The following is a 13,871-nucleotide window of genomic DNA, read 5'->3' on the forward strand; positions in this document are numbered from 1 at the left end:
ATAAACTAAATAAAATATCCACATAGTGTGCTTAAGGACGATCAAGCATGAGGCGCTTGCAGTGACAGGGCAGGGACTGAGCAGGGCATGGTTGACCATGTATATAGCCTCACTCTCATCTGATTTTGTGGGATACATCATTTATTTAAGGAAAATAAATCTAATTTATTTTTCGCAGTAAGCATAAATCCTGGCCGCCGGACTTCAAACGTAGTACACTGCGGCGAGTGTACCGGTAAAACGCGGTAATTTATGCAGAAAGTGGCTTTTGTCAGTGCACAACAAAGTAGCTTTGATGAATGCCCCTTAATTTATTGTCATGTATCCCAAATCAAAGCCAAACATTTACAACCTGTGTGCAGAAACTAAACAGAGTGGGATTCAGGGAAAGTGAGGGGGCCTGGAAGTTTGTCTGTGTGTGTGTGTGTGTGTGTGTGTGTGTGTGTGTGTGTGTGGTGTGTGTGTGTGTGTGTGTGTGTGTGTGTGTGTGTGTGTGTGTGTGTGTGTGTGTGTGTGCCTGCCTCCCATTTCCTCTTGAAAGTTTCACCCACCTCGCTCAAAGGCTGCCGGGTTAATCTAATGCATAAAGGTTACGATGTATGTCTGGTGAATAATGGCGGTACGGTGTGTGCTGAAACGGCGTGACAGTTTGCAGTCATTAACCTCACGGTGAGCTCGTGGGTAGCGGCTGGGCTGCGCTGCGCTGTGGCCTATGGCTGTGAGACAGGCCCTAGCCACGTGATTTACACCTCGCCACTTAGTACGCTGGGAAAGAGCTAGACGGAGAGCGGTCCGAACCTGAGACCGAGTCTGCGACCTGAGACCGGCCCGGTCAGCCCCAAACAGACAGTGTCAGCGTTCCCTTTCCCATGCAAAAGGGGGTCGGGGGGGGGGGGGGGAAGACAGAGCTCCGCTTTGATTCCAGTGACAGTCACAAATTTACAATCCCCGGAACTCTGTGTGCGCTTTTGCTTTTCTTTGGAATATGTTTCACATGACGGGAGTGATTGAAATATGAAGTGTAGCGTGGCTCCAAAATCTAAAGCACATGCGTCCCTACTCCGCCACCCTGCTGCCTCCGCTGAAGTTATCATGTTCATGTGTTTCCTGCGCAACTGGATATCCCCAGCCCATTGTCCTTCAAATAAAGAAAACGGCAAAATCAAATCAAAATGTAGAGAAATGCGTCGTGAAGAAAAACCAGGTCGTGCTAGCACATCAAAAAGGGAAAAGCAGGCGAGAAGTGACATGTCCGTCACCTCAGACACACATCTGCTGTGACCCAGAGCCTGTTTGTTGACACTTTTCCAATGGAGGCACTTGAACAAAAATGCGAGTGGGGTCAGGAGAAGAAGAAGAGGTTGTTGTGTGTGTGTGTGTTTGGGTGGGTCGCTGGAAAGAGGAGGAGGAGGTGGGTGGGGTATGGGGGGGGTTAAACAGAATGCTCTTTTTTGATGGATGAGGTCTTCTCCTGTTACATTCAGAAGGAACACAGCTGTGACGAGCTGTTAAGTACACGCAAACAAGCCGTCTGCTCCAGAAAAGCCTGCCGGGCACCGGGCCTCACTTCCCCCACTTGTACCACTCTGACACATGATCAGAGTTAGACAATACATGTGGGAGCTCGCACAGACACACAACCTCACACACACACACACACACACACACTCGCACAGAAACACACACACACACACACACAAAGTGAGAAATAGTTTCAAACAAGAACAAAAACAATCCTCTCTTAATACCTCTGGGACGGAGCAGTATTCATTTTCTGTGTTTCTCTTTTGTTTTGGTGTTTGGGTTGTTTGCTGTTCAGGGATGGAGTGAGTCACAAAGAGAGAGAGAAGAAGGAAGAAAGAAAGAAAGAAAGAAAGAAAGAAAGAAAGAAAGAAAGAAAGAGAGAGAAACGAGGGTTGTCAGGGTTTTAGTGAATGGGACAGCGGTGGGGTGCTTCTGGAGTGGGGGAGACTATGCAGAACATCTGTTACTGTGACAGTGTCACTGCTGTGCTAATGGGCCTTAAATGTGGGCATGCTGACCAGGCCCCTGCAGTCTCTCTCAGTCATCTCAGGCTCCGCTGGCTTGTAAGATAGTCAACAGCATGGCCTGGGCGACACAGATGTCCGCGCGTCTGAATCATGCTGACAGCATGTCTCCGGAAAACATCTGTAACAGAGGAGCTAATGGTCTGAAAGCTGCACTTGTGAGCGTTAGCCATCGCTAAATGTTGCCTGTTAATTTGGGCTATTCAAGTTAAGCTGTATATGAGTTTATTAACAGAGTGCTTTGCCTCTTTGGCATAATGTTTGGCAGAAGTGGGTATCCCAGCTTCAGAAATTAAAAGTCCCACCATATATTTGTTCCAACAATGTCATAAACCAGCTGATTCCATTTAACACAACTCTTCAGCTTGGTAGATCAGCTAATTAGTGCAAGTTTACAAGTAGAACCAATACATGTTAATACAACACTACTTTTTTAAGCTGAGGTTACCCAGCTCTGATGTCTGAGGATGAGGCCCAGAGAACAGCTGACTCTGGATCTGAATCAGATCTGGATTGGACCTGCTACTGATCTGGATTGGACCTGTCTGGTCCTGATCTGGGCTTGGATCTGTTCCTGATCTCGGTTAAACCCAAATCCTGAGTCCGCTGCTATCACGCCAGTGCCATCTAGGTCTCTTATTGGCCCAGCATGTGGGGTAACAGTTGACTGTCGTTCTGCTAAACTGTCATCTCTGTATCGCGTATCGCAAGCTCTCTGCGGGCGCACAACACATATAACTCAATATGTTTGTGAGGGAGCGACTGGAAGTGATGTGCACACTTAATAGTTGCGGCGAGCCACAATTGAGTTAGCAAAATTTAAACTTTAATACTCTTCAAATTGACATGGAATGGGAGAGGGGGCACTTGGGTACAGAATTAAGGACATGTGGCGGCACACTGTAGGGCTTTTTTTTTATTTCCAAGCCCTCCTTTTTGTCTAATGCGTTTTTGTGTCATGGTCGTGATCCAGAGGATAATAGGGGAGATTGTGCTGACAGATGGATGTTGCGGTGAAACTGGGTGTTGCTGTACAAACTGTACACTTTGTCCATTTTGATGTGATTGGATTAATCACGGCGAAGGAAAGCTGGCTTAGACGAGAGAGAGAGAGAGAGAAAGGCAGGGGAGCCCGCAGATGATCTTCCAGAAAAGGGCATCGGGGCGCTTGCTTGCTTGCTTACTGGGCTGCTTGCTTGCTTGTCTGCCCACCCACACCCACACCACCACCACCACCCATGGAGGGGTGCGCGCGCACGCGCGGGGGGGGGGGGGGGGGGGTGGGTGCTGACATGGCTCTAATCACCATCGCTGTTTGCCCTTTTTCACCGCGTTTGAGGCTTTGTGTGTCACACTGCTGGTGGAACTGAGGTCCCCTCTCACCCTCAACCTCAGGCCAGACCGCTGCCCTCTACCCAACCCCCGCCAGCCACGTCTCCACGTCTCCCAACACTCACCACGTCTGCCCGCCACCCCTGCAAAAGAGAAAGGGGGGGGTTTGAGTGAAGCAGTGCCCTGTCTGTGACCACGGCCCTATCCGTCACAGCCACCCCGCCACCTCACCGCACCACGTCAGGCCTGCGCCTGCGTCTGTGCCTGCGTCTGGATCTGCACCAGTCACCCAGCACCCATTGCCAGTAATCAGCCTGATTTATAGTTCTGGCCTCCATGCCACTGTCAGGCTTGTGCCTTTAAAGCCCACTCAGACTGTCATTGTGCGTGTGTTCCTGCTCCAGACAGTAAACAGTATGGTGAACTGAAAGCAGGCTTATCAAGGCTCATCAAGGCCCAGCTCATCAAGCCCTGATGCTAATATAGAAAATGCACGGAGAGTGCAAATTCAAAATTCGTTGACGCTTTGAAAGCAATTTGCCGGGTGACACTGAAATATTTGTCTCCCATTTAAGTATGCTGTGTCATTTCGGTGGCCAAATAGTTTAGCTTGTTGCATCCCATAATGTGTAGTCTTATCTGACAGATTTAAGCCCTTCATGGATGAGTGTAAGCAGCAAAATGGTAGTTTGTTTTGTAATTGCTAGAATGCCTCCCAAACCCAAGTCTATAATTACCCACTCCTTGAGTCAATTACCAGGAATAAAAAAGACACATGCACAATGCGCTGGCAGCAGCCACTCCCTTTATCACAGAGGTTTGCATCTGCTGCGGCCTGTATCGGGAGAGAAGTGCAGAGGGATATTGAGTGTTTGTGGTGGGGGGCGGACGGCTTTGCTCTCGGCGCATCCTTCTCTGTCCAAGGTGGTTTGAGCGTGGAACACCCTGGCCGCATGGCGCCTGCACAGGAGCAGTGTGTGTGTGTGTGTGTGTGTGTGTGTCTGTTTGTGGGGAGGTGCACTGAGAGCACACACACACACACACAGTTAGAACGCATGCGGACTGCTACCGCTGTCAGCCGTTCCGACCGCAGGATGCGCCATTGTTAAGTGGCGCAATTCATCACGGCTGTGGGTTAAAGAGCAATTCCACTTCCTGTATGCTCGCACTTCACACTTGCTTGAGCTGTTCTGCAGGAGCTCCACTAAACAAAGGGGGACCTTTATACATGCAACAACATCAGCATGAAAAGAACACAGTCCTAAACACAAGAGGAGGATGAATCAAGCTAGGGCCTTGGAGAGGAGGAGGAGGAGGAGGAGGAGGAGGAGGAAATATATTTATATCAATGGGATCACTGTTGTTTTTCCTCCTCAGGCACCAGAGCTACGTGCTGTTTTGGATAGGAGAGCAAGGGGCTAAGGGCTAAGAGGAAATCCAGGTCGAGAGCTTCTTTTCAGCCAACCTGGGCTGCTGACTTAGCATTAGGATGACTGCACAAACACACATACACACACACACACACACACACACATACACACATACACATATTCTTATGTACCTGCTCATACACACACACAGACACACACATACGCACATATGCACACCCGCACACACAGGCACTGTGAGAACCATTAGTATTTATTCAAAGCTCATATACAGTATGTTGCATGTAGAGATTCCTGTATCCACCTCCCCCCCTGTTCAATCATTCTTTTCATGTATGTGAAAAGCGCAAAAGGGTTGCCTTCACCTTGCCATATGGTGCAGGCAGGCAGTCTTTGATGCAGAGCAAGCACGTGAAGCACATTTGATGTCGTCTTTGTTAGGCGCAGTGGTGTTGCCGGCCTCCTCAGCCTGCCAGCATATGTTTCTGCCCTGCCAGTGGTCGGGGTTAGTTTTGTTCCACTGAACATTTCATGATCATTTGCCTCTTGGCTCATATGTAGGCTGCATACCATAAAAACTGAGAGAGAAAGAGAGAGAGAGAGAGAGAGAGAGAGAGAGAGAGAGAGAGAGAGAGAGAGAGAGAGAGACTGTGGCCCAGAGATGTGCCGAGCTGTAAATGCCCCGACAGTTTGGGCTGAAATCAGGTGCTTGCATAATCTCCTTTTAATTATCAAACTTTTCCCTTTTTATTTTGTAGCTTGTAAAAATGAGTTGGTAAATTAATAAATAAAGAAAAAAAAGCAAAAAAAAACAACATTCGTGCCACTTGGATGTTCTTCAGATATTAATTTGGTTTAATTTAATTTGGAAAACATCTCCAGCAAGTTTCCTGGCACACTCTTTGAAGTGACAATATTAAATAATAAAACCAATTAAATATAAATCACAGCGGCAATGTCAGCTTTCCTGTGATCCCTATTTGATTTCTAAAGCGCATTTGATCGTACCCCCTTCCATTTTCTCTCTCTCTTTCTTTCTCTCTCTCTCCCTCTGACTTCTTCAGCTTTAATTGAATTCAGTTTTTTCCTCTCTGTTTTTGCATTGTTGTTGTTGCCCTCCAATCATGTTCGTCTATTTCCTCAAGCACGTAATGCATGCAGTAAATAATTCAAGTGAAATTAATTTTACAGCACCTTGTTTCCACTCAGCATGCCAACATCTGTTGTCGAGTCACAAGTTTACATTGTTGGTCATTACTTTCCACAATGAGCAAAATGTTTTATTAAAGTCCTTGGGGAGCCCCCCTCCCCCCCCCCCTTGGATCAGGCGGTAACAGCGCTACTTAGTGAACCTCCCCTGAACTTCAATAATCAAAAATTGGCTGCCATTTGCCGGAGACTGCTACTGTCTCCCCCTCCTTCGCCAACATTAATCTGATTGAGCTATTGGACACAGAAAGTCCGTTAGGAAATCGCTGACCATAAGGAAACAGTCGAATGACTGCAAAATGACGTCGCGTGAAGTCCCTGCTCTATTGTTCGGCTAATATGAGAGGAACACTGGCGTGGCTAAGGGAAAAAATAAAATGTAAAAATAGACGCAAGTGACTCGAAGACCAGTATAATTACTCTGTGTGACATGAATATTTCATGGGCACATTATGTGTCTGAGAGCTTTATGTAAAGTTGATTTTGTTGGTATTTGTTATAGTAATTGACAGCATAATGGAGTAGACATATGCATGGACATGCGCCTGCAGCATGGAGGATCAGTAGGGGCGCCTCAGACCACACGTCTGCACTTAACACACAGAGACAACAGAAAAGGTAAAACTCTGGAATACATGTCTGTGTTTTAGCACATCTTATGCTAATATAAGACCTATAAGCAGCTAAAAACTACAGCAAGCCAATCTATGATACTGTGATATGAGTAGAAACGGGTGAGTGTATGATGGCGTGCTTCCAGAGGTCTATTTTCTGTACACAAATGTCAAAAACATGCCAAGAAAGGCAGTATCATCACTGTAAGCACCAGAGCACCAAGTGTAAGCTTTTGTGTTCTTTCCATATGTGTTTTCACATGTGGGTAGTTATGAATTAAAGAGACATTCACAGTGACTCTGGCCTAGGATCCCTGACACTGAATTTAATATTTAATAGTCACTGAGCGAAAGCCAGCCTCATTCGGTGGCTCACGCACACAGACATGCACAGACACAGAGGCACAGAGACACACACACACACACACACACACACACACACACAAAAACGTGTGCAGCACTTCAGTGGAGTTTTCTTCACGGAAGTGATTTGCACCATGCTCTTCTGTCGGAGGATCCTGATGGAGGGCCCCCAGCGGGCCCCGATGGACCCCCGCACTGCCATGCCTGAGTGCCCGTGAGCAGGTGACTGGGGCCTGGCCAGAGTCTGGGCCCCAGCCAGTAACAGATGTGCTCAGTCAAATGACTAATTGAAAACCTAAAACAAAATCAGCAGCTTGGCTATTTGGCCCGCATAATAAGAGGGGCCCTGTGATAAAAGCAGAGATGGAAAAAAAAAACGCTCTCACACACACACACACACACACACACACACAAGCACACACACTCACAAACACACCCCTCTCATCAACAGCGCCATTAACAATCATGAGGAAAGATGAAAACAACGCCTGGTTTATTCAGCAAATGAAAGCACATAACTAGATGCCGTCCCAAGAGTCCATTTCCAATTTTAATAATACATCAAGGAGCCGTACCCTCAGCAACCACGCCATGCACGCTAACGTAACAGAGCCAGGCACACCAAACTGCTCGCGGCCCGGGCGTCAAGAGACAACTCCCACCGCATAGAATCTAGCGAATGCATAAAGGTACACAACATGATAGCTATTAGCTAAATTAAGAGAACCATTACTCTGGTGGAGAGTTGAATGACTTGCCAGTTATGGACCAGAGGCTTGTATATGTTTTCACCTATTCTAGAATGCATGCATACACTCTTTTATTTAGCTGGTCTGTGTCTGTGTGTTGAAATAACATCAGCGTGAGCTTGCCTCAAATTATGTGCATGAATAATAAAATACCCTCTAATTAAAAACTGTTGTTAAATATGCAAAAATCTAATGATAATGAGATTGTGCAATACACTGGAGTAAAGCACATTATAAATTACTTAGTGGAGCAAGTCGGCTTGACCCAAACATTGCATTTTGAAAGCTGTCGAGAATATTGTGTGTGTGTGTGTGTGTGTGTGTGTGTGTGTGCGCGCATATGTGTATCCTGACAAAGTGTATGCATGAAAGACTGTTGTAGAAGGTCAGTGCACATTGTAGTTTTATAAAGGCTTCCACAACATGACAGGTTCTATCAGGTTTTAGTGCCATAACAGGCATAGCTCGTAGCCACAACATGGAGCAGGCAAGCAACGAAATGATGATACTAATCAGTGTACCAACAATGCAGTCAAAAGAGGAGCCGATGAACCAGACAGGGCAGTTTGACGACGCAGACGCAACTCAACTCCATTCCCAGTCAACAAAAAAATAATCATTAGTCAATAAAACAAGCCAAAACAACACAGAAGTGTGTAAAATTTCAGTGCTCTCCTTTCATGTTTGTTTTGTTTTGGTGTTTGGATCTTAATGGCATCAATCACAACACTGTTTTCTTTTGTTCAAGTGATTGAGCATGTGTAGTCACATCTGAGTATGTCTTTGTGTTGGAGAATGTCGTAAATAAAAATAGAGCTCTTCAAAGCCATATTTACTGTGCTTGTGAGTAGTGTAGATAACAAACAAAAGATGCCTCTTGTCAGATAAAATAGAGTATTTTAGACAACCCCTCTACCAACAACCCACCCACACAACGCACACGTACACACACCACCACCACCACCTAATCATAAAAAGGCAGGGAATTGTTTTTTTTTATGTCTCATGTGGCAAATTTTTACTCAGTCATGTTCAATTCGATTGTGCTCTGAAGGTAAATTAACAAGCCATCTCTCTCTTATTCTATTTCATCTTTTAACGCGCACACTTCCTGTCCACATATTTGTTGAGGGGAGCGTGTGGGAGTGAGTGACGGCAGCAGGAGGACAGCATCACATCTCCGCTCTGAAGCTCCCTACACTTCCGATTCAGTTACGAGGGCATCAGAATGAAATGGACCACCATGCATATAATGCCAACATATTTATGAGAATCGCGGGGGTGTTGGCGGATTTGTATGCATGCATGCTGCTGGTGGTGGTGGAGAGGGGTGGCACGATTGAGTGGCATTAAAATGGATCCAATAATACTCCCTGCTTTATAAATTCACCTGACACACATGGAATGGAGCCGCTGTTTAATGCGGTCTGGAAATAAGACTGTACTCTGATTGAGGGGTTTGCACTGCACATTGTCAAACATGATTGCCCCACTCTGTACCGCTCAGCTCAGCTCGGCTCGGTGCCGCGCCGCGCCGCGCCGGGCCCCGAATAGCGGCCTGCATAATTCACTTCCAGTCGATAGGCCTCTGAGATGTTTATTAAAATTTTAACAAGACTTTGGGTTTGACGGGTTCATCGGCTATTCAAAGCAGCCAAACAAATCAAGTGGTGGTGCAGGAGTGGGTTGGGGTGGGGTGTTGTGGGGATGTGTGTGTGTGTGTGTGTACTGTATATGAGGGTGGGGGGGTTGGACAGGAGGTGGAGTAGCTTGTTTCTCCTTGTGAGTAGATGACCTTCCCGGTACGCCGTCAGGGAGAATGGATCCTGATGACTTTCTTCCGAGTTTTTATGGGGGAATAAATATTAGCCTGCGGTGCTATCCATCACACATTATTATCATGATTGTTTTTATGTCTGAACTATAAACAAATACTTGATTATGAAGTACAGGAATAAATCAGAGGCACACAATATGAGGCGGGCTGGCCCTGTGAAACAGTCATCTAGATTAACGAAGCAGCTGCCTACCTTCGGGCGCTAAGGTTCGGACTACTAAAACATGAACTTTTAAACTCTCCGCTCTATACTTCCGTTCTCGCCCGTGATCACAGGGCCTTTTAGGACATTTCCAGACAGGCTTTATTAGGTATTTTTCATCATGAACCGGCACATCAGATATCGCACAATGATGACATTTGTCTATTATATTTCATCAGACTTTCATCAAAGCGTTTGGACTTTGATATGCCTTTGTCAGTCTTTGTTAGGGAGGAAATGGCCCCATAATAGTTTTCAGTGCGCGCTTCCATGAAATGAAGAAGTTAAAATAACTCTAAAGGCAAAAGTGAACGCCATCCAAATGCAGAGTTGACACAACAATGGCGGTGACGTCAAACGGGCCATCAGAAGTAAGCCATAGGAGGCTCTTTGATGTGTGCGGAACAAGGCGGCACGGCAAAACAAAAGCTCCGAGAGCGGCAGGATGAGGTGCCAGCAAAAGAACCCCCCCCAACCCCGCACACACACACAGAGGCACACACATACAGACACACACACAAACGCTTACCCTCTGTTTGAATTTTCCATCAAATGGATGAGGTGTGTTGGAGAGAGAGACACAGCTTTTAGTGAAATAAAAAACCTGCCTCGTATAAAGCCGGCACTCATTCAGGTCTCCTGTTGCAATAAAATATTTTTGTTTTGCGAGGAAAATTGCACCAAGCAATAATGAATTTCCCCCGCTTGGCTTAGCGGCACTAAATTTAAACAGGGATAAATCACATGGGTTGACGATTTGTCTGTGCATATATTCTAATAGGGAGCTGATGAATATTAAACGGGCAGCATTTAAAAGAGACAAATTTTTCCTAGCTTTTAGCTACAAAGGGCATATAGCATTTTATTATGGCAGCCAGCAAGATGAAGAGCCTATGTGGGGCCCTGTGTTTATTCCCTGTTCTACACCTCTTTGTTTGTTTGTTTGTTAGGAACTGTTACACTGGCTGCAGTCTTTGCTTTAAGGCAGGAGGTGATTTATCAGTCGCTCCAGCGCCACGAGACGCGTTGCCGTGGGTCAGGACAGAGAGGCTGGTCCTTGTGAGGAAGAAATGTTTTTCCTGAAGAGCCACCTTCCCAGATTTCCGTCGTTGCACTTTCAGTAAACCTACCCTCCAACTGTGACTGTGTTTTAAGGAAAGTGTCCTTTCAAAATCGGTATAATTAAGACCCTGTGCCTGTGATGACAGTTGTTAGGCTGCTGGTGGGTTAGTGTTTGTTGTCACTGGCTGTGTTGAAGCGTTTGAAGTTAATGAAGACGTGTGTAAAATATTCCTGCCCGTAGTTTTCCTTTTCATTTCAATTGTTTGTGAACACAGAACTGCGACCAGCGATCCCTTTTATTTTTGCGAGCGCAAACATGAATGGGTCATCAGAGAGCTTTAAGTGATGCAGGACGCATGCCATTGTACAAATAAGAAATCAAGTCTGTAATCACTGTCATTGTGAGCAGCCATTTTTCTTTTGTTCTTTGCAAGGGCAGCCAGCAACATAGCCTGCGTGGGATGTGTTTTCTCTGTCTTTGTTTGTGAGCAATGTGTGGGCAAATGACCTCCGCGTCTGTTCCAGTATCCTGTGGTGGGGACGGGTTATGTCGGGTTGCCAATGTACAGTCATGGGAAGTGTGTTCCTCCTCTTCGCTTAGACAGGGCGGAATGTAGAGGTTAGTGAAGAGAAATCTCGCCTTCTCACTTTCTTTCCCTTCCGGCCTGCACTCTCTCTCTCTCTCTCTCTCTCTTTCTCTCTCTCATCTCTGTTTCTCTCCAATGCCCTCTCACCTTCCCTGCCTCTCAGGGGTCGCTTTTGGCTCGGGCCTAATTTTAGATTACACAAGCCATTGCTGAAAATGATATTTCTCTGTCTGTGTCACCGAAATAGAGTCACTGCAGGCTTCATTTAGTCAGGCTAAATTAACACAAACGTATGTGTGTGACTGTGTGTGTGTGTGTGTGTGTGAGAGAGAGAGAGAGAGAGAGAGAGAGACAGGGATTCAGAGCAGCGGAGAGAGCGGACGTTGCTTTGCCAAAGCGAGAGCCGGCCTTTAAAAGCTTAATGGAACCAATTATGAGGTGGATCTGGAAGCCGTTGGCCCGGGCGCCGCTCGATTGTTCTCGTTAGAGATGTCTATACGCTGACAGGCCAGGTCCTTCGTAGACAGGTCTGCAGACCCCCCCTTCACACACACACACACACACACACACACACACACACACACACCACACCCCGTGCAGCCATGAGAAGGTCAACAGGGTGCTCTTTTCAGCTGCCTAACATATCCCCATATTTCTTAATTAGGCCAAAAAGCCATGTAAAAGATGTATTGGGTCGGGGATGACTGGCATGAACACATAGGCCTACACACACACACACACACACACAGACACACACACAGGCATGAAAACATGCACATGACACACTCATACGTTCACAAACACACACATTCACATGAGACAGGCTATTGACAGGTACTACCTACGTGGGTCCATCTCAGTGAAGGGAAATATTGTGCAGGCAGGGGTCAAGGCAAACAAAGCAGAGGTGAATGAGGTCTGTGGACACTGTAAATGAACAAACAAGACAGGCCCCCCTGACCCCTGACCCTCACCAAACACAGATCTCATTTGCCAGATAGGCTCGCCCTTCTGTATTTAGACCTCGGCGTCAACACCGTGTCAATCCTGGTTCAGTGTTTTCATTATATTTTGGTCACTGTTGTTGTTGCTCTGCCATTTCATGACATTGCACAGCTCTCCCTGATCACTTTGACATTTGTATTTGTGTTGGCTACAAGTGGGAATGATTAACTTGCCACAATGTCTCTGGTCGGATCAGAAATTGCATTAAGAGGCAAAAGCGGATCACAGTAAACAAAAGCCCCCGTTGACTGCGACGTGCGAACGCAGATCAGTGCTCTTTGAGGGTGGGCCATGGTGTCAATCAGTGAAATGAACATCATATGCGCGCAACGCCGCAAACATGACATTGAGAGAGCTGTGCACGCCGTTGCCACAGAAGCATAACACCATCCAGAGGCGCTCTCACATATGGGCGCTGCTGGCATCCTTTGAAAGGAGACACAAAACAAGAGTCAAAGAAAAGAGAGAGAGAGAGAGAGAGAGAGAGAGAGAGAGAGAGAGAGAGAGAGAGAGAGAGAGAGAGAGAAATGCCCGTCGGGGAGTTGAGCGTTTTCTTGCTGAATATCTTCCATGGCTCCTGCACCAGGCCAGCTATTTTTGATACTAATTAGCAATCAGAATAGTGGCACGGCTCCATGAGGCTTGAGGAGAGTTTAAAGAGCGTCTGAGCGTCTCTCTCTCTCTCTCTCTCTCTCTTCCTTTGTGTCTCTGATGTCGCCAGAGTGACGGGCTCGCGGTGCCCACACTATTTGCGCCATTTGATATGGCTCTCGTGTCATGGAACCAACACAAAGTGTAAAATTTGCACAGTGGTAAGAATATGACAACACGACACTTATGAGGAGAGAGAGAGAGAGACAGAACGAGGGGGTGGGCGGATGGGGGTTTGAAGTGTAGACAGAGACCACTTAGGCGTTGGCTAAGCGCACTTCCATTAAAAAAGCCCTCTGTGTAATTTGAGCAATTCCACGTCTTTGCTCCTCTCTCCAGGCTATTGTGTTGCACGCTGCCCTCCGTGTAACAGCTATGTTTTTGGGGTTTCGGCTTTCCACCCTGTGTCCAGCCACGCATCGCAACGGGGCCGTATAGAACAATGCGCTGGAACGGTGCGCCCGGCTAGTTTGGTTGGCCCAGCTGCTATGTGCGCGCACGGAGACGCCACATTTAATAGCTGTTATGGCTGGAGACGCAAACAACTCGTGAGCATGGTCCCTAGTATTTGCGGCCACCGCAAATGTGTCCTCAATCCGCACGCTGGCGTCACATTCTGTCCCTCTCTCTCTCTCTGTCTCTCTGTCTCTCTCTCTCTTTCTTTCTCTCTCTCTCTCACTCTCTCTCTCTCTCTTTTACCCCCTCTTATTCCTCTACCTCCACCCCTCTCTGTCTCCCTATCCATCTCTCTTTCTCTCTCAGCTGGAGGACGGGTGCCTGAGACGACTACAAAGGGGTGCCTATGGTTCTTTATTTGTTTGGAC

This window comes from Alosa sapidissima, chromosome 14 (genome assembly GCF_018492685.1).
Source record: "Alosa sapidissima isolate fAloSap1 chromosome 14, fAloSap1.pri, whole genome shotgun sequence".
Lineage (NCBI taxonomy): Eukaryota > Metazoa > Chordata > Actinopteri > Clupeiformes > Clupeidae > Alosa > Alosa sapidissima.